Here is a 20,845-nt window from a genome sequence, read left to right on the forward strand (position 1 = left end):
TTAAATCAATTTAAAATTAGAAATATGCATAAATAATTTAATCTAAACATGATTTTGGAACACAATATAGGTTCTTACCTACTTGATTAATCAAGTACTTTCTAGAAATATACTTTTTTATTACTCTTTTGATTTGACCCTTGTGAATTCTATAATACCAATTTAGTCCTTGATAATTTCTTACATTTAAAGTAGTAAAATTTGAACAAGTAGATTTTTTTAAGTTTTCTATTTGTTCATTCAATTTAGCATTTCCAATTTGTAATTTATCAAAATCTTCTATTAAACATGATTTTGCTAAGATTATTTTTATTTCTAAATTCTATTTTTTTAATTTTTAACTTTTGGTTTTTAATTTACACATTGATTTAGACATTGATTTAATACCAAAATATAATTGATCAGGCGGTAAGAGATATACCTCACTTACCACGTCAGATCAAAAGTTAGATTCTCCTCCTGCATCACCACATTCATCTTATGTCACCCCCCCTTCATCGATGGTAGCTTCTGAGTTGCTATATTCTTCATGACTAGCCATTAGTACTAGTCCGACATATGCTTCTATTTTGGACTCGGATGATGAACTCTCATCCCAAGTGGCCTTGAGATCTTTGTGCTTGTTTCACTTTGGTCCTTTTTCTTTCTTCTTCTTGAGATCTGGACAATCTTCCTTTATATGCCCTTTTTTTGGCAATGATAGTATCGAACCTTTCTCTTATTTCTTGTATTTTTTCTGGTCTACATTTCTTTAAGCTTATTAGGTTTAAAAATCTTTTTAAATTTTCTTACCATATAAGATTCTTGGTCTGCATTAATATCTGGATCTAACTCAGGTTTGTCCTTCTTGTTGGCTCTTAGTGCCAAGTTCTGGCTTGACTCATAACTTGTCTCTATACATCTGGATTAATGTAATTTTAAAGTTGAAAATAGTTCTTCTAATTAAGGTACTTACCTCTAAGTCCTTTAAGATGTAGTAGGTGTCTATGATCGAAGTTCATTCTAGGGTTCTAGGAAAGGTGTTGAGCGTGTAGCGTACTTGTTAGGACCTTCGGATGGCTAGAGAGGGGGGGTGTGAATAGCCGACCTCAAATTATCGTTTCTTCCTACAATTTAGGTTAGCGCAGCGGAAATACAATGTAGAAACGAAAGTGGAGAAGATCAAACCTCAAACACGATGATGTAACGAGGTTCGGAGATGATACTCCTACTCCTCGGCGTGTCCGTAAGGTGGATGAATCCTATCAATCCGTCGGTGGATGAGACCCCGGAAAACCGGCTAATAAGAACTCCTTCTGGGTGGAGAAACCTTGCCACAATCTCTTTTGCAACAGCAATAAAGGAGTACAAGAATAAAAGCAAGAAACAATGGATAATATGAATGTAAATACACTCTACCAAGTTTGCTTGCCTTCTTCTCGTCGACTGGAGTCCGTTGATGAAGCAGCAACTTCACGGATGATGCCAACAGCAGCTGATCAACCAGTCGAGGGAAGCTCACACGAAGCTTCAACAAAGAGGAGCTCAGCAAAGCTCAAATCGCAGTAAGGAGGAAGAGCAAGAACTGTTCCTATAGAGGCCCTCGACCTCGATATATATCCTGCACCTGCTGCACCTGTGAAGAAGACAAAGAGCAACATAGAAATCTAGCCGTTGTGTCGCAATGGCTAGGCCTGGACCGATCAGGCTCCACCCTGATCGGTCTGGGAGCCATCTGATCGGTCTGTGGACCGATCAGGCCCTAGGCTGATCGGTCCCCAGACCATCTCTGTGAGGGTTGGCTTTAAAGCCTGATCGGTCTGTGGACCGATCAGGCAACGATCAGTAGCTTCCTGATCATTTTCTGATCGGTCTGTGGACCGATCAGATAACCTACAGCGAACCACTGTTTGGTTACTGATCGGTCACCAGACCGATCAGATAAACCTGAGTATCACTGGATCGGTCACCAGACCGATCCAATGCCTTAGAGCTTCCCAGCCCTAAATCCTAAAGCCTTCCAGGTCTAGAGAACGAGCTACCGAGCCCTCTCTGACCTAGTCTGGAGAAACAAGCTACCGAGCCCTCTCCGACTTCCATGTCCTGTCCAGAGAACGAGCTACCGAGCCCTCTCTGACCTAGTCCGGAGAACAAGCTACCGAGCCCTCTCCGACTTCCACGTCCGGTCCAGAGAACGAGCTACCGAGCCCTCTCTGACCTAGTATGGAGAATGAGCTACGGACCCCTCTCCGACTTTATCTGCTCTAGAGAACGAGCTACCGAGCCCTCTCTGACCTAGTCCGGAGAACGAGCTACCGAGCCCTCTCCGACTTCATCCGGTCCAGAGAACGAGCTACCGAGCCCTCTCTGACCTAGTCCGGAGAACGAGCTACCGAGCCCTCTCTGACCTAGTCCGGAGAACGAGCTGTCGAGCCCTCTCCGACTTCCCATGCCAAGCTTCCATACGTGGACTTCTCCCGTGCCAAGCTCCCTGCTTGGACTTTTCCGTGCCAAGTCTCCATACTTGGACTTTTCCTATGCCAAGCTCCCTGCTTGGACTTTTCCGTGCCAAGTCTCCATACTTGGACTTTTCCCCGTGCCAAGCTCCCTGCTTGGACTTTTCCGTGCCAAGTCTCCATACTTGGACTTTTCCCGTGCCAAGTCTCCATACTTGGACTTTACCGAATCAAGTCAACTCAAGTCGGGTCAACCAGGTCAACCTTGACCGAAGGTTGCACCCACAATCTCCCAAGTTTGTATTCTTGTCAAACATCAAGATACAACTTTTCTATTCTCGTCAAACATCAAAATACAACTCGAGTCAGGTCAACTCGAGTCGGGTCAACCAGGTCAACCTTGACCTAAGGTTGCACCAACAGTACTGAGTCCCGCCTGGCTACCTTTTCACTGAGGTTGACCAATCCAGTGATTACCTCCTTTATCTTCGTGTGTAGTTGGGCTACCTTCTCACCTTTTTCCAGAAGGACGTTTGTTAGTTGATTTTGAAGGAGGTCTCGTCGTGTGAGCTTTGCTTCAGATGTTCCTTCATAGAGCTCCAGGAATTTTTCTCAGAGTTCTTTGGATGATGAGTAGCTTCCGATACAATTGACTTCTTGAGGCAGGAATACACCTAGCAAGTGGTATTTCACTCTGATATTTGCTATGAAATTACTTTATTCCTTCTTTATCCATTGACTTTCTTCTTTCTCTTCTCCTTGATGATCCTTAGAAACTACAAAATCATATTTTATGATTAAAAAAATTAAAATTAGTTCATAGGAGTATCTCCATTCTGTAACGACCCGACCCTTTGGCCTCTTGGGTAGCCCTTGTGGCAGCCCAACTGGCTGCCCTTATGTCGTCGACCGATAACCGTTGGATTTTTGCCTTCCCCGGGATTCGAACTCTAAACCTCCAGGCTAAGTAGTAGAGTTTATGAATCCTGGTAACCAAGTGAGATCATCTCACTTGGTTACCAGGATTCATAAACTCTACTACTTAGCCTGGAGGTTTAGAGTTCGAATCCCGGGGAAGGCAAAAATCCACTGACCAGGGGTGGAAAGTCCTAGTGAGTAACGACACGGCTAAGGGTCGTCGGTCGACGACATTAGAGGTCGCCAAATGGGTCGACGACTTAAGGGCCGACGGTCGACGACATGAGAGGTCGCCAAATGGGCCAAGAGGGTCGGGTCGTTACAATAAAAATAAAAAGGTGCCTTTTTATTGTAACGACCCGACCCTCTTGTCCCATTTGGCGGCCCATTTGGCGACCTCTCATGTCGTCGACCGTCGGCCCTTATGTCGTCGGCCCATGTGGATTTTTTCCTCCCCCAGGATTCGAACTCTAAACCTCCAGGCTTAAGTATTAGAGTTTATGAATCCTGGTAACCAAGTGAGATGATGATCTCACTTGGTTACCAGGATTCATAAACTCTAATACTTAAGCCTGGAGGTTTAGAGTTCGAATCCTGGGGGAGGAAAAAATCCACTGACCAGGGGTGGAAAGTCCTAATGAGTAACGGCACGGCCAAGGGTCGTCGGTCGACGACATCAGAGGTCACCAAATGGGCCGACGACATAAGGGCTGACGGTCGACGACATGAGAGGTCGCCAAATAGGCCGCCAAATGGGCCAAGAGGGTCGGGTCGTTACACATTCAGCGTTTCTAGTGTGTGAATTTCCCCTCAAACTTTGGCGGATAGAGGCTTGGCCCAACCATTGATTTTTTTTGCTTTGGTCGGTGGTTAGTCCTTCAGAAGTGTCCTTGCTCTGATACCAATTGTAGGTCTCCGGTTGACCGACAGGAGGGGGGGGGGTGAATTGCCTGAAATTACAAACAAGCACTTTCTTGATCTTTGGACTAAGTTAGGTAAATACTTCTTTATAAATTAAAAGTAAATGCATAAAATAAAGATAGAGGCAAGAAATATTTAATTGATTTGCAATCAGAGGATGCTAAGCCAAGGAAAATGTGGCTCACTAAAATCTCCTTTTTCCAAAAGCGGAGTAGCCTCTTACAAGGTTGAAAGCATAGAAAAGTAAAGAATAGAACTAGAAATTGAAGCACAGAATTCATTTACAAGTGTTGTTCTAAACTACTAAGACTAGGGCTCTATTTATAGTCTTTTGATCAAATTTGACCGTTTGCTAATGTGGCAGCTGTAACAACCACCCTTCTTACTACTACTCTCTAAGGGCGACCGTTACCTAACTATACTCTACTTACTAATGTCACTAACACTATTAATAACATCAGTTAGATTTATCACGGCCCAGAGGAATTCCTATCGAAAAATTTTGGCAGAGTCTCCCCTGTACCGGTGACCAAATCCATAATACAAACAATATATACGCAGCCACAAGCGGCTGGAGCACATTTCTCACAACCACGCAGTAACAAAATCACACTATAATCAACTAAAACTAGTCTAGCAATAAGAACTAAACATAACTCCAAGAGTAGGACATGATAAGCTACAAATACGAATCAAACTCAATCACAATCCCACAAAACTTCATAATAGTATTTAAGAAGAGAACTAAAACATAAACTCTAAACAGATAGGTCCTGAAGAGTTGCTAGCAAACTCTGGATCTCTCCATAGTCCAGTCATCACACACCTTCATCACCACCACCACCCTGTCGCCTCCCTTTCATATCTTAGCTTTTCCTTTATCTGCAGTAGGAGGAAAAAATAGATCTATAAGCGAAACGCTTAGTAAGTACTAATCTATCTCACAAAAACTCGAAGTGCATAAAAAGAATGCAACAATACTAAAACTGAAATGCTAAAAACATGCTGCATGTACTCATGGTATACAGAAATAAAACTGAATACTAAACATGCTCACTAACTGATAGGAAAATAATGAAACTACTACTGTAGGCTCAGAATTAAAGAAACTAACTTCTATTGATTCTAAGCATAATACTTGTTTCATTTTCTTATATCTTTATACCAGAAATTAATCTTTTAATTTCTCTTTTACTTTCTTCTTCTTTTCTTCTTTTACACTTTTCTTTTCTTTTCTTTTCTTCTCTTCTTTGGGCACAGGCTTAGTACCATCTTTGTTTTGCGCGCTCTCTAATAGTGACTGAGGTAGCGAGCCTCTAGTCCTATGAGGTAAAGACCTTGGTCTTACCAGTGCCAAGACCTTGGAATTGGTCACCTGGATTTATTTAACGACAACCTTGGAAGTTGGGTACTGACCTCTTACTTTAATTTACTAGTTATTTCTTTTTAACTAAACTCTAGTCTTTTCTTTACTCATACTTCTCATACTCCTTGATTAGAGCTTATTAGAATCCTGTAGATATATCTAACAAGTGTAGGATTACAACTAACCAAGCATGCTATATAAAAATAACATAAGGGAAGCAGATCTGAACTCTCTAAGCATGTTATAAAACAAAGCAAAGGAAAGCAAATCTGAACTTACTAATCATGCTATAAAATAGAGCAAAAGAAAGCAACTTTGAGCTTACTAATCATGCTATAACATAGAGCAAAAGAAAACAACTTTGCTGGAATTTATGGGCAGCAAGTAGACCTACCCGGATGCAACATTTAAGAGCTAAAGGCATGCTTAAAACACAACCACAGGCTGGAATTAGGAGCTGTTCGGCTTAACCATGAATTCGAAATAGAAATTCTATGCAAGAAATGCTCTCATCTACATGGTATAAAGAGCTAACAACATAGGCAGAACATGCTATTACTTAACTGCATAAGGAAATTAATAGCATAAGCAAGAAATGCTACAATCTACCCGGTATAAGGGAACTAATAGCACAAGACATCTACATATAAAACCCTAAACCCTTCCCCTCTTGTATCCTTAATGAACTCACGGCAGCAACCATGAACTAGCAATCTGTACGGTATGATCCAAAACAAAGGAAGAAATTAAAACTCCAACTTGAGCTTAAAATCTGTTCATACTCGGAACATTAATTAGGGCATCCAAAAACTACACCTAATACTTCATATTCTTCCCTTATGACTCACGGCGGAGAGCCCAAAAGGACCAAAAATCCCTACAACATGCTTTGAATTCAAAATAAACAAAGAACCCGATTTCTCAATCTTAACATGCTGTGCTCGTATAAAGGAGAGGTCGAACTTGCTGTGCGGCCAAAAACTAAGAGTCTAGGGTTCATGCTAGGCCTCGGAAGCAAAGGAAGAATCAAAAAGGAAACCCGAAACAACTCCTACCGTAGGTGAGTAGTACTTACCCTTGCTTTTAGGACTTACAACCGGAAGGGAGAAATCTAGGGTTCGGGTGAAGCTTCAAATCCGACGATCGTTCTGTGCCCGCGTGCTCCCCTCGACGAGCCGAGCTCGAATCCGAGAAGAGCTCGCCGATTAACCCCTTGGACGGCCGCCGGAGGAGAAGCCCTCGCTTCGTCGCTTCTTCGCTCGAGAGCAGAACCCGCCGCGCCGCGCGTGTGTGTGAGGAGAAGAGAGTTTCGGCTCGGGAGAAAATGAATTAAGTCTTTTTAGGTTTCCTATTACTAACTATACCTTAAATATTTATCTCTACTTATTTGGTTAACAAAACCCGCATAACTCAGTTGGTTGGATGCGTCCGGTTGGGTTAGGTCCGGCCGGAGGTCTTGGGTTCGAGTCTCACCTTCAACGTTTTTTTGTCAAAACTTCTTTCTTTTTGTAAACCTACTAAACGACCTCCAAAAATTACGTAAAAATACTCTAAAAATTTCTAAAAATCTCTAGAATATTTTAAAAGTATTTCCAAATATTTTTATGGACTTTTAGAACTTAGAATAGGGAAAATTGGGTCGTTACAGTAGCTTCGGGCGCCTGGAAGGGGTCCAGGTGCCTAGATGTGAATAAAACTTTATCCACGTTACAACGACTCATCAAAGATAAAATTTATAAGATCCGGGTGCCCAGACACCTACGCTTAGGCAGGCTCCTGTAGAGGTGCCTTGGGCTGCCCAGGGTAGTACGGGCGCCTGGACTTAGTCTAGGCGTCAGATAGTCAATAGGCTATTGACTATTTATTTCTCCTTCGTTCTGACTTTGTTCGCTTGGGTGATTTCAGCCATCCGGAATAGGTCTCACTCGAATCCATTTTTTGGTCTTCTTCTTAAGCAAGCTTCCACTCTGGCTTCTTGTCCCTCGAAAACGTCGTGCGCTTCCTTCTCATCCGCTAACATACTCTTCCGTAATATCTCATCCCTCAGGCACACTGAGCCTGTCAACTTTCTCCCGTGCCATCTTTCTTGGTAGTTACATCTTTCACTCGACTTCCTGTGCTCCTAAGTTCCTGCAGGACATTACTTGATTTGGTTGATCACACCAAAACTACAACAAGGTACTTACACGTGTGCACACTAATATATGCATAATCATCATGATAACTCCTATAGTACACACCAAACTCAAGTGTATGCTACTTCATGTAAATAATCTTAATGTAAATTCCTATTGTACACACCATATACATGTGCACCCTATAGAATAGGAATATCAAATAGTGAGACTATATAGACACTAAAGAGATCATCTCAAAGATCACACATATAAGTATCAAATACAAATAAAATATGAGTGGAGTCAAGATAAAGTAACCTAATCCATCAGATAATCCATGCACTAAGTTCAAAGAACTATATATACCAATGAAGAAATACTCACCTTTAATGTGTAGCTCGTGTCAAATAAATCCCACGTCAAAATGTCATCTCCAATAATCAGAGTCCTGCATTATTACACATTATTTAGCTAACTTAATATGGATTAAATAGCTAAATCAAATTCCCAAAACTAATTAATAAAAACCTTAATCGAATAATCATTAATTAACTCTAATTAATTATTAGCTTCGATTAATCTAATCCATTGATCAAATTAGGGTTAACCCATTTCTTAACCCTAATTAATCCATCCTATTGACTAAATTAGTTTTAACCCATTCTAACCCTAAAAATTCCATACACCAATACATTAGGGTTTACAATAAGTTCATCACCCAAAACTCACCCAAGCTTAATGGCACAACTAGTGGTTGACTAGAGCTATGAATTGCTGAAGAATAATAATGGTTGGAGTTGTGTTGGCTAGAATTAAGCAATTGCACACCAATCTTCCACTGCTAATAGGAAAATAATCCAAAATCTAACTAATTAGGAATTCTTACAGTAATTTACCAAAATCCACATCACCGTTGAAGTTAACAAGGATCATTACCTAACTTTCCTCTTCTCCGGCGATGGTAGCAAGCAAACAGTGGCTGGTGGTGGTGCTAGGTCAAGAGACACCAGCCCACAGTGAGTTGGTGTCGGAATTGATCCTCACCAATGGAGGCAAAGAAGTCGAGGAGGAGGCAATCGACTATTCTAGGTCAAAATGAACGATGCCATCTTGGAGCAGAGGGAGACGATGACTCTCACACTGCTGATGGATGGCTCTAGTGGCACGGGTGTGATCAGGCGGCACTAGCGTGATCAGGTGGCAGTGAAGATCAAGAGTAGGTGACAAAGAATGGGGTGGCAGTGATGGAATCGTAGGGCACCCTCGGGCTTGCAGACAACCAGTGTACTATTGGATTATGCTTGGGGCTGGCACCCAGGGAGGAGAGACCATCCAGGGTGATCGGGAAGGAGGCGTTCGACGTCGACGATGAGAGGCGGTGGAGCAGCGGTGGCACGAGCAAGCCACAAGAGGGGTTAGCTGCTGCTCGTGGCTATGTCCCACGCTGATTGTCGTGGGAGCTACGCGGAGGTGTCTGATCCTCGTGGTCATCAACATCGTAGGTCGATGGCTGATGGTCGATGGATCAGAGCGACGCGAGTTGTGCAATGGCGGAAAAGGGCGATCAGGGAGGAGAAGATGAGGGCGGTGGATTTGGTAATTGTAACTTAGGTTAAATAATTAAAACCTAAGTATATATATATATATATCAATCAATTCTCACTTAATTGATTTTCCAAATAGGCTTTCTCTAAGCTCAATTGATGCATCCCCTTAAACGTGTCTTATGGATTCTATTTAAATCCTGAAAAATTATTTTCAAAAGAGAAGTTTAAGTTTTGAGAACTCATTCGATAAGTGTATAATTTTGAAAGTATATGCTTATATTTTTTAAATTTCTCTTTGAAGAAATTTTGAAAAAAAAAAACATGTTCACAAATTTTTTAAAGATATAAATTTTGAAAATAAGTGTATGATAATTTTCCAAAAAATTGAATTTGAAATTTCTAATAAGTTTTGAAATTTCTAAGAAAAATTTCTAATAAGTTTTGAAATTTCAAAGAAAAATAAATTTTGAAAGTTTTAGATTTTGAAATAAGTTTGAAATAGGTTTTACAAATTATGTATAAAATTGTTCTAAAACTTGAAGTTAATGCCCCCCTTAATTCAAAATATCCTAAAGTCCAAGCATGCATAGGGAAAACATCTAGAAAAAAGTCCTTATTTTAAAATATTTAACTTTTGCTTTTAGCTGTTTATCACAAGATATCAGCTTATTTGACTAAAGTTAGCTAAGTTGAGTGTTTGGATTCTAATTAGTTTTGACTAAGCAAGATCACCCAACTTGATTAGTTTATGTTTAAAGCCCGGATTTATATCAATGCACTGATAAAAGCATCTAAAATCTAGGCTAAAGTCTAAGCATCTCACTCCATTCTTGTGAGATGTTAGCTTCCTAAAGCTATCGGATCTTACTTTCTACAGTAAGAGCTAGACTAGTTCCATTTTGTTGTTTTTGAAATCCTAGGTTTTATAAAGTTATAATTTTTAAATTCTCCACCATTGTCACTTCTAATTTTCTTAATTTTTAGATCATTTTCATTTTCTACTTGTTTGCAAAAGTTGTTAAATATTTCAAAGATTTCACTTTTATGTTTTAAGAATTTTACCTAGGTATACCTAGAATAATCGTCAATTATAACAAGACAATATATACTTCCATTTATTGATTTTATTCCATAAGAATAAAAAAGATCTAGGTGTATTAGTTCATTCTTGTTTAGTAATTCAAGTATTGTATTAGTTCATTCTTGGTTAGTTGATTTGTGTGTTGACTGGGTTTGTTTTCCTTATTGACATGCATTGCAAATTTTGTTATCTAATATCCCTAGTTTTGGTTGCCCTTTGATTATATAGGATCGAACAAAATTTAGATATTTCCACAATGGTATGATATTATCCACTTTGAGCCTAAGCACTCATGGTTTTGCTCTTGGGCTCTACCCAAAAGGTCTCAAACCAATGGAGATATCTTTCCCTTATAAACCCATGATCTTTTCCATGTATTTTCAATGTGAGACTTTGTTTACAATCTTACAACCCAGCAATCCCCCCTCAAACAAAGGACCACAGGCCCCCCTCAAGCATTAGGTCACTTTTGACTTGCTCAGGGCTTCCCCTCGAGCATCGGATCACTCTTGACCTGCTCAAGGCCTCCCCTCAAGTATCAAGTCATTGACCTACTCAGGGCCTCCCCTACTTCATTCAAGATTTCATCTACATGGTTCGATCTTTGATCATGGCTCTAGCTCGTGCTTCTTCTGACGGTTAGTCGAGTGAAGAGTGTTGGTGTAATTTCCAGTAGGTCAAGGTTGACCTAGTTGACCAAGCGTAAACCTTGGTCATGGTTTCGATGTTTGACAATACAGAAAGACATGTAGACATGGACAATGCAGGTGCAGTTGTCCATGCGGAGAGATACTGATCAAGGTCTGATCAGGTTGAATGAAGAAGAGTCAAGTAGGTCAAGGTTGACCGGATACTTGACTGGGAAGTCCTAACTGGGATGTTAGGCAGAGTGAAAATCCTAGTGAGTGAAGCTAGGTGAAAGTGAAAGTCCTGGTAAGTGAAGCCAGGCAGTTGGAAAAGTCCTGGTGAGTGAAGCCAAGCAGTTCGGAAAGTCCTGGTGAGTGAAGCCAGACAGTTGGGAAATCCTGGTGAGTGAAGCCAGGTGAAAATCCTAGTGAGTGAAGCTAGGTGGAAGTCCTGGTGAGTGAAGCCAGGCAGTCGGAAAGTCCTAGTGAGTGAAGCTAGGCAGTTGGGAAGTCCTGGTGAGTGAAGCCAGGCAGTTGGGAAGTCCTGGTGAGTGAAGCCAGGCAAGGGAAAGTCCTAGTGAGTGAAGCTAGGCAGTTGGGAAGTCCTGGTGAGTGAAGCCGGGCAAGGGAAAATCCAGATGGATCAAGGGTGATCGGACATCTGGTGTTGAGAAGGTCAAGTAGGTCAAGGGAGTGACCGGATACTTGACATGAAGAGAAAAGTCCAAGTGGGTCAAAGGGATTGACCGGACACTTGGTGGGGAGTCTTAGCAGGTCAAGGGAGTGACCGGATGCTAAGCATGATGTACCAATAGGTCGAGGTTGACCGGATGTTGGTGTGGGAGACTTGGGACTTGGTATTGGGAAAAACCAAGCTCTGGATCGATCTGGGGACCGATCCAGTGATACGGCTGATCGGTCTGGCGACCGATCAGTAACCACACAGAATGCTTCTGTGGATTATCTGATCGGTCTGGAGACCGATCAGGAAGCAAACAGAAGAGAAGAAGGAGAAAGGATGATCGTTCCAGGGACCGATCAGACTCCTCCTGGATCGATCAGGACATAGCCTGATCGGTCCAGGCTCAGCCTGATCGGTCCCCAAGACCGATCAGGGACAGTGTGGACCGATCAGGAGTGTGCCTGATCGGTCCAGGTCCTAGCCGTTGCGACACAACGGCTAGTTTATGTGTCTTCTTCTTCGCAGGATATAAAAGGAGATCGAGGGCTTCTACAGTAGACCTGCTTCTTCTTCCTTCTCTGAACTGAGCTGCTGTTCTTCTGAAAGCTGTGTTCTTGAGCTTTGCTGAGCTCCGAAGCTTCGTGTGAGCTTCTTCGACTGAGTTGCTTGTTGGCATTCGTCCGTGAAGTTGGTGCTTCATCCGGGACTTCAGTCGACGAAAAGGCAAACGAGTATTTGCACATTCATTGTGTATTTTGTTCTTGCTCTTCTTTGTATTTCCATATTGCTGTTGCAAGCTATTGTGGCGAGGTTTCTCCACCCACAAGGAGTATTTATTAGCCGGTTCTCCGGGGACTCATCCACCGACGGATTGATAGGGCTCGTCCACCTTACGGACACGCCGAGGAGTAGGAGTTTCATCTCCGAACCTCGTTACATCGTCGAGTTCGAGTTTGAGGTTTGATCTTTCCTTTTTGCATTTCTATTTAGTTATTTCCGCTGCGCTAACCCTAATCGTAGGAAGAGAAACGAAGAATTTGGGTCGGCTATTCACACCCCCCCTCTCTAGCCGCGACCATCGATCCTAACAAAGAGTAACCTCGCTCTGATACCAATTGTATTGTCACGACCTAAGGGTATACTTGTCCTCCAAATTGGACGGTACCCCCTAGTGACAATCTAGAAAATGCGATATCGAACCAATTCAAGCCAATATAAAAATACTGATGTAATATAACAACACCAAGTCACAAATGACAATGAGTGTATGTATGCATGTACATGAGAAACACTAAAAAAATCCAGAATAGAAAGAACTATAACTATAAGCAACGAAAATAATAAAACAAATCAACTCAACATAAATCTAACTCGAGCAGGACTGGCAGCCAAGACATCTGAGTGACCTCCTCAACCAAGTATACCCAGCAAATCGAAGTTCAAATGCTGGGGTTTGTATTTTTGGGATTTCAATCTCATTTTGATTTATGATTTTTTTTGAGTTTGGGACAAGGCAAGCCGAAGGACATCTCTGAGCTATAGGAAGTAAGGTATACCTCTCATGATTATCTTATCTTCTATGTTCACTATCTTGTTAGGTTATGGTTAGACACTCTCCAATTTAGATGTGTATCTATTTTTATATCTGTCTAGTAGGTATTTGCTGACTTAGTGTACCATGATGACACTTAGTCAATCAACCCTATTTGCAATTGTGGTCAAGGTCGACCATAGAAGCAACTAGTGACCCCTTGATGACTCAACCTTGATGAAGAGGATGTTGTTTCTCTGGTAGTGCTAACTGACATCGAGTCAGAAAGCAAGGGTTGAATCTGTCAACAATCTAGTAGAGATCAAGGAATACTATCTCAGGTCATTCCTTGTTATTATTGGTTTGGTAAAGGACAAGGAATATATACCCATACTCATAGTTAGCAGAGGATCGATGCATCCTGGTCATGGGGACTTTGACCATGAATTGCTTGTACTTAGTTAGCTAACCTAGAAAATACCTCTACTATGTGGTCTGCACTGATGTAGGAAAAGTGTAGAGCTAGCTGCTTAACACTTACGAGATACATCCAGGTATCTTGACCTGATGTGAAGAAGGATATAAACTACATATCATTGTTGGCTCAGTCAGTAAAGGAACGATTTACTCTGTTTCATAGAGTTGCTGACCTTAGGTAGGTTGTGCTTGGTTAGATAACTTGGAGGGCACATTTGGGTAAATGATTTGTACAGATATAGACAAGGTCAAATTAACTGCATACCATCAACGGAATTAGGTCGCACTTGATGGAAAATGCAGAAGATAATATTTGGGGAATAATGCATCACTTGGTTTTATTTTGGGATGCCTTGTAGAGGTAGTACTTTCCCGCTCCATAGTGTAATGGATTTCAAGGCGATAGTTAGTCAACTCTCCTAATGTCGTGCTATAGGAGATTTTGACTCATGGAGCGGTCATACATGGTGGATAACCTTGATGGTACATTGGAACTTATGACCCATAATAATATAGAGGATGTAGTGTTAGCTATTTAACACCTATGAGATTTGACTGTAGTTGAGTGGAAATTTAAGAAGATAATGCATGAATAATATACTGACATGAGATCAAAGGATGCAGTCTCAGGTAAAATACTTACTAACTAACGTAGGTGTCCCAAAATAATCACCAGCTAATCAAAGTATAATTAATAATATAGCTCTTCACTAACCTGCTCAACTAAGTATAATCAATAAATTGAGAGTACATACAGTACATCCAAACCTGTACACACAAATATATGTCCGACATATAGCAAACACATAACAAATACTAACTGCAGGAGAACGCTCTACCACGGATGATCCCGTAGGCAGTTAGGGTAAATGACTAGTCATTGTCCGAGGGAGAACACTCTACCACAGATGGTCCCGTGGATGGACAGGGTAAATAACTAGTCACTGTCTATGAGAGAATGCTCTATCACGAATGGTCCCATGGATAGACAGGGTATATACCAATGATCACTAATGACCCTCTCACCCACGCATGGGAGACATGATATACTAACGGTCGCTGACGACTCTCTTAACCATGAATGGGAGACAATGGTCGACATGATATAGCAATGGTTGCCGACGACTCTCTCAACCACGAATAGGACACAATGATCATCAAGATATAGCAACCCTAGTAGGATCCTTGAAATCCTACACTATGGTATAATTCTACTAATGTATAGGCATGAGCCTATATAACAAGTAAGGGTCTACTAGGATACTCGGTACCCTATATTACGATATAATCCTACTAATATATAGGCAGAAAATAGACAATCATGTCCCCAAGTTACTAGTCACCTAACATTAATATCTCGACTAATTCTATGGAATCATTGCAGATATAATATACAACGGGATCAATATCAAGTAATCCTAGGTATTGATTTAAAGGGGAAAGCCTAGTGAAATACACTACCCTTTTGCTAGGGAGTGATTTCCATCAAGTCTAGGTCAGTATAATCTCGCTAATATATATGTCCTCGTACCAGTATACAACTATACTACCTATAATATTAGTGCCCTATAGGCACGAGCCTAAGTATATAACCATACTATAATACAAATTCACGAGCATAAGCTATATACCTAAATAACAATAAGGGTCTATTAGGATATTCAATATCCTACACTACAGTATGAAATAATAAATAAAGATTTAGCAAGATGCTCGATATCTTATACTATGGTATGATCATCCTAACAATAAACAGAGAGTCAAATCATCTACTAAGAGGTCTAGCAGAATATCTAATGTCCTACACTATGGTATGGTAATATCATGCATATCCATGTGAACCCAATCATGAATAACAAATATAACTGTATAGCTATCAACAATAGGTCAACATATAAGGATAAATAATAAGGTATCAACTCTGGAGTAATATAGGACAAAGTCAAGGTAAGCGAGTAACTGTAATCTCATCAAACATAGAAGTAAACAAGCATGAACTATGATCAAAACTACCCACCTTAAATGTAAAATGTCCAAGCTGTCTTCAACTCAGTGGGGTTTGTCTCAAGCTCGAATCCTACAATCAGAAGATACGAGGTAAAACTAAGGACTGGAATAATCATAGTGACCATGAATAGCATACCTAGGTTAATAATTTATTATTCCATTATTGATCAAATGTTAATCAATTTGATCAAATCCTATTTATCTTACCTAATAATATGCTGAATTTATACCTCAATTAATTAACCTACTAATTCAATTAGTTAACAACATGTTAATTAATCAAACGCTGATAATACCTCAAATCTCCCTATAATTCTTACATATGAAAGCATACTCCTAATTAGTTACCATATTTTCTGATGGTCGGCATTGGCACCGGGGTGGCAGACAATAGTTGGCCAACGCTGGCCTGGTTGTGCAGCTTCGAGTGGACAGTGGTGACCATAGCTATGGCGGCAGCAACGATCGCTATTTATGGCGCGTAGTCGAGCGAAAATGTGTGACTGCCTCAATGGTCAAGCAGCTTGTACCGATGGCAGCACATGGTTGGGCGGTGGAGGATCGGTGCTCAGAAATCAGTAACAGAGATAAGGACGCTTGATAGTGGCATTTCTCACAATGTGACGATGACCATGGTCACGACAATAGCGTCCCGTCCGACGTTGGTGGGGAACAAACACCTTGTCGATTGCTCAAGGCGAGGTCTAAAGGGGTGGTTGTTGTTGTCTCCTCTCCAGCAACAAGGAAGGTGGAGATGCTGGAACTCGCGACATCCGGCCATCATTGTATGCCAGATGACGCAAGTTCCAGTGTCTCCACCTTCCTTATTGCTGGAGAGGAGACAACGACACCCACCCCTTAAGACCTTACCGTGAGCAATCTACAAGGTGTTTGTTCCCCACTGACGTCGGACGAGATGCTATTGCCGAGACCATGGTCATCGTCACATTGTCAGAAATGCCACTGTCGCGTGTCCTTATCTCCGCACTGATTTCTGAGCACTGGTCCTCACCGCCCAACCATATGTCGTCGTTGGTACAAGCCGTTTGACCATCAAGGGCAGCCATATGTTTCCACTCAACTACGCACCATAAACAGCGACCGTTGCTACCGCCACGGCTGTGGTCACCACTGGCCACTCGAAGTTGCACAACTAGGTCAGCGTCTGCCAACTGTTGTCTACCGCCTTAGTGCCAACGCCGACCATCAGAAAATACAATAACTAATTAGGAGTATGCTTTCATATGTAGGAATTATAGGGAGATTTGAGGTTTCAACGTTTGATTAATTAACATGCTATTAACTAATTAAATTAGTAGGTTAATTAATTGAGGTATAAATTCAGCACATGATTAGGTAAGATAAATAGGATTTGATCAAAGTGATTAACATTTTATTAGTAATGGAATAATAAATGATTAACCTAGGTATGCTATTCATGGTCACTAAGAGTATTCTAGTCCTTAGTTTTACCTCGTATCTTCTGATTGTAGGATTCAAACTTGAGACAAACCCCACTGAGTTGAAGATAGCTTGGACATTTTACATTTGAGGTGGATAGTTTTGATCATAGTTCATGCTTGTTTACTGCCATGTTTGATGGAGTTATAATTACTTGCTTACCTTACATCTATCCTATATTGCTCCTGAGCTGATACCTTATTATTTATCCTTATATGTTGACCTATTGTTGATAGCTATACAGTTATGTTTGTTATTGATGATTGGGTTCACATAGATATGCATGACATTACCATACCATAGTGTAGGACATTAGATATTCTGCTAGACCTCTTAGTAGATGATTTGACTCTCTATTTATTGTTAGAATGATCATACTATAGTATAAGTTATTGAGCATCTTGCTAAATCTTTATTTATTATTTCATACTGTAGTGTAGGATATTGAGTATCCTAATAGACCCTTGTTGTTATTTAGGTCTATAGCTTATGTTCGTAAATTTGTATTATAGTATGGTTATATACTTAGGCTTATGCTTGTAGGGCATTAATATTATAGGTAGTATAGTTGTATACTGGTGCGAGGGCATATATATTAGCGAGATTATACTGACCTAAACTTGATGGAAATCACTCCCTAGTAAAAGGGTTGTGTATTCCACTAGGCTTTCCCCTCTGAATCAGCCTCTAGGATTACTTGATATTGATCCTGTTGTTTATTATATTTGCAATGATTTCATGGAATTAGTCGAGATATTAATGCTAGGTGACTAGTAACTTGGGGACGTGATTGTCTATTTTCTGCCTATATATTAGTAGGATTATATTGTAATATAGGGTATCAAGTATCCTAGTAAACCCTTATTTGTTATATAGGCTCATGCCAATATATTAGTAGAATTATACCATAGTATAGGATTTCGAGGATCCTACTAGGGTTGCTATATCTTGATGACCATTATCTCCCATTCTTGGTTGAGAGAGTCGTCAGCAACCGTTGGTATATTCTGTCGATCATTGTCTCCCATTCATGGTTGAGAGAGTCATCAGCGACCGTTAGTATATCCAATCTCCCATGTGTGGGTGAGAGAGTCATTAGTGACCATTGGTATATACCCTGTCTGCCCACGCGACCATTCGTGGTAGAGCGTTCTCCCGCAGATAGCTACTAGTTATTTACCCCATCCACCCACGATTAACTCGATCAGAAATGAATTGAAAAAATTATTACTCTTAATATAGTATGTCAAATTGATATTTGAGGGCATAAATACAATCAGGAAAATTAGATGAACACATAAGATTCAGTTCTATGTTATTCTCAATATGAAATGATATGAAATTAGATCCTATGCATTTGTCTAGTTCTCCTAATTATATTCATATTCTCAAACATCAATTTGACAAACTATATTGAGAGTAGTAATTTTTTAAACACTAATTGATTAAAAAACTCAATTCCTGTTAAAAAAAATCACTGCTCTTAATATGATATGTCTCAATGATGTTTGAGAGTATGAATATAATCAGGAAAACTAGATGAATATATAGGACTTAGTTCTATGTTATTTCAAGCTTTCTAGGTCAATCAACCGATTTTGACCAGTTTCAACCAAAAGTGACTTATAGACCTGAGCTCGAAATGACATGGAACTTGATCTTATATACTTATCAAATTCTCTTGATTATATTTATGCTCTCAAATATCATTGAGATACACCATATTGAGAACAAAAATATTTTGAATAAGAATTAATTAAAAAAATCTTATTCATGTTCAATATGGTGTGCCAAGTTGATGTTTGAGGATATGAATTTAATCAGAAGAACTAGACAAATACATACGACCTAGTTTTATATCATTTTTGAGCTCTCTAGGTCCATAAGTCAATTTTGGCTAAAATAGGATCAAAACTGGTTGATGGACTTGGAGAGCTTAGAATGACATAAACTAGATCCTATGTGTTCATCTAGTTCTCTTAATTATATTCGTACTCTCAAACATCAATTTAACATAATATATTAAGAATAGTGATTTTTTGAACATGATTTAAATTTTTTAATCGATTGCTACACTGTATCAATCTATTCAAGACACTACTATGCTGATGAATATTGTCTGAATCGATTTCTATAGTATAGCAATCGATTTAAAGGGGAAAAATTAAAATTGGGTATGTGATTTCGTTATTTTCAAACTTTAGTACGTGATTTAGGTACTCTAGAACTTCATCGACATAGTTTAGTAATTTGTCGATAAATAAATAAAAAGGTAATTTTCCTCTAAATTTTTGATGTTGTTAAAAATTAATGGTAATTTACTAAATCGCTTGAGCAAGTTTCATCATGTACCCAAGTTTCAAAATATTCAAATCACAGTATATTTTTGAATTACCCCTCCTTTTTTCTCTAGGTCTCTTAATCATTTTTTTTTCTAAAACTAGTTAATAGATATAGACAACTCTGAATCACTTTAAATCAAAATTAATATACTATTGGAAGCCTTTTTAATGAATTTATGTTCTCATATCTGAATTCGATAGCAAAATTGAGAGCAGTAAAATTTTAAACTTGAATGGCTCGATAGAATTTATAACAAGTTTATTATAAGGCCTAAGACAATGATACTTATTAACCAACACTATCAATGAGTTCCTACGACTTCCTCGATTAAAAAAATTATCAAATTTTTTAATTTTTGAATGATGTGGTTCATTAGCCCGTTTCAAATGAATTAGCTGATGGATCTAAAATTTTTTGAATTACTTCAAAATAAAATCAATGTACTTTTGAAAACTTCTTTAATGTATCTATATCCTTATATCTGGATTCATTATCGTAAAATAAGAGCGGAGAATTTTTGAATGAGTAGAATAAAAAATTAAAGATGTGTTCTAAATTTAATTTACTATTATCAATTTATGTTATCGATTCATATCCAAAAGTATAAATACATTGAGAAGACTTTTAAAAATATATTGATTTTGGTTTAAAATGATTTAAAGTTTTTTAAAGTCCATTAATCAATATCATACAAAATTGACAAATGGATGTAGAGAGAAAATGAGGAGTATTTCGGAAATACACTATGCGATTTTGGAATTTTGATACTTAAATAATAATAAAATTTACTCGATAAATTATTAAAAAATTAAATTATTTTTTTTTAAGTCTTCTCCCATTATTTTTAAAAATATAACAAAGTATTTTTTTTAAAAAAATTATAAAATTATAATTTTAATGTTTTTATTTACTTGGAGGTGTGGATTGGAAAGGAAAGAAATTAATAAAAAAATCCCTAGGGGAAAAAGGGAAATGAAAAGGAAAACAGAGAGGGAAAGATAAAACAAAAGAAGTAGCCTTACGTTTGCGAGTGAGGCTGGCCACGATCACGTGCAAGATTGCCCAGAAGGCTACGACCAAACTCATGACCTCCCACGGGGCGGAGAGCGAACTCGTGACTGCCCAAGGCCGTGAGCGAACTCGTAGCTGCCTAACACTGCAAGCAAGGTCGCTCGCGGTCACAAAGTCACTTGCGCTCACAATCGAAGTTGCCCACAACCACCACGTCGACGTCGTTGGAAGGCATTTGATACGAAGGAGGAAGGAAAAAATACACAACAAACATTATTTTTCAAAAATATATATTTTTTAAAAAATAAAAATAGAAAACATA

Source organism: Zingiber officinale, chromosome 1A (genome assembly GCF_018446385.1).
Source record: "Zingiber officinale cultivar Zhangliang chromosome 1A, Zo_v1.1, whole genome shotgun sequence".
In the NCBI taxonomy this organism is placed as follows: domain Eukaryota; kingdom Viridiplantae; phylum Streptophyta; class Magnoliopsida; order Zingiberales; family Zingiberaceae; genus Zingiber; species Zingiber officinale.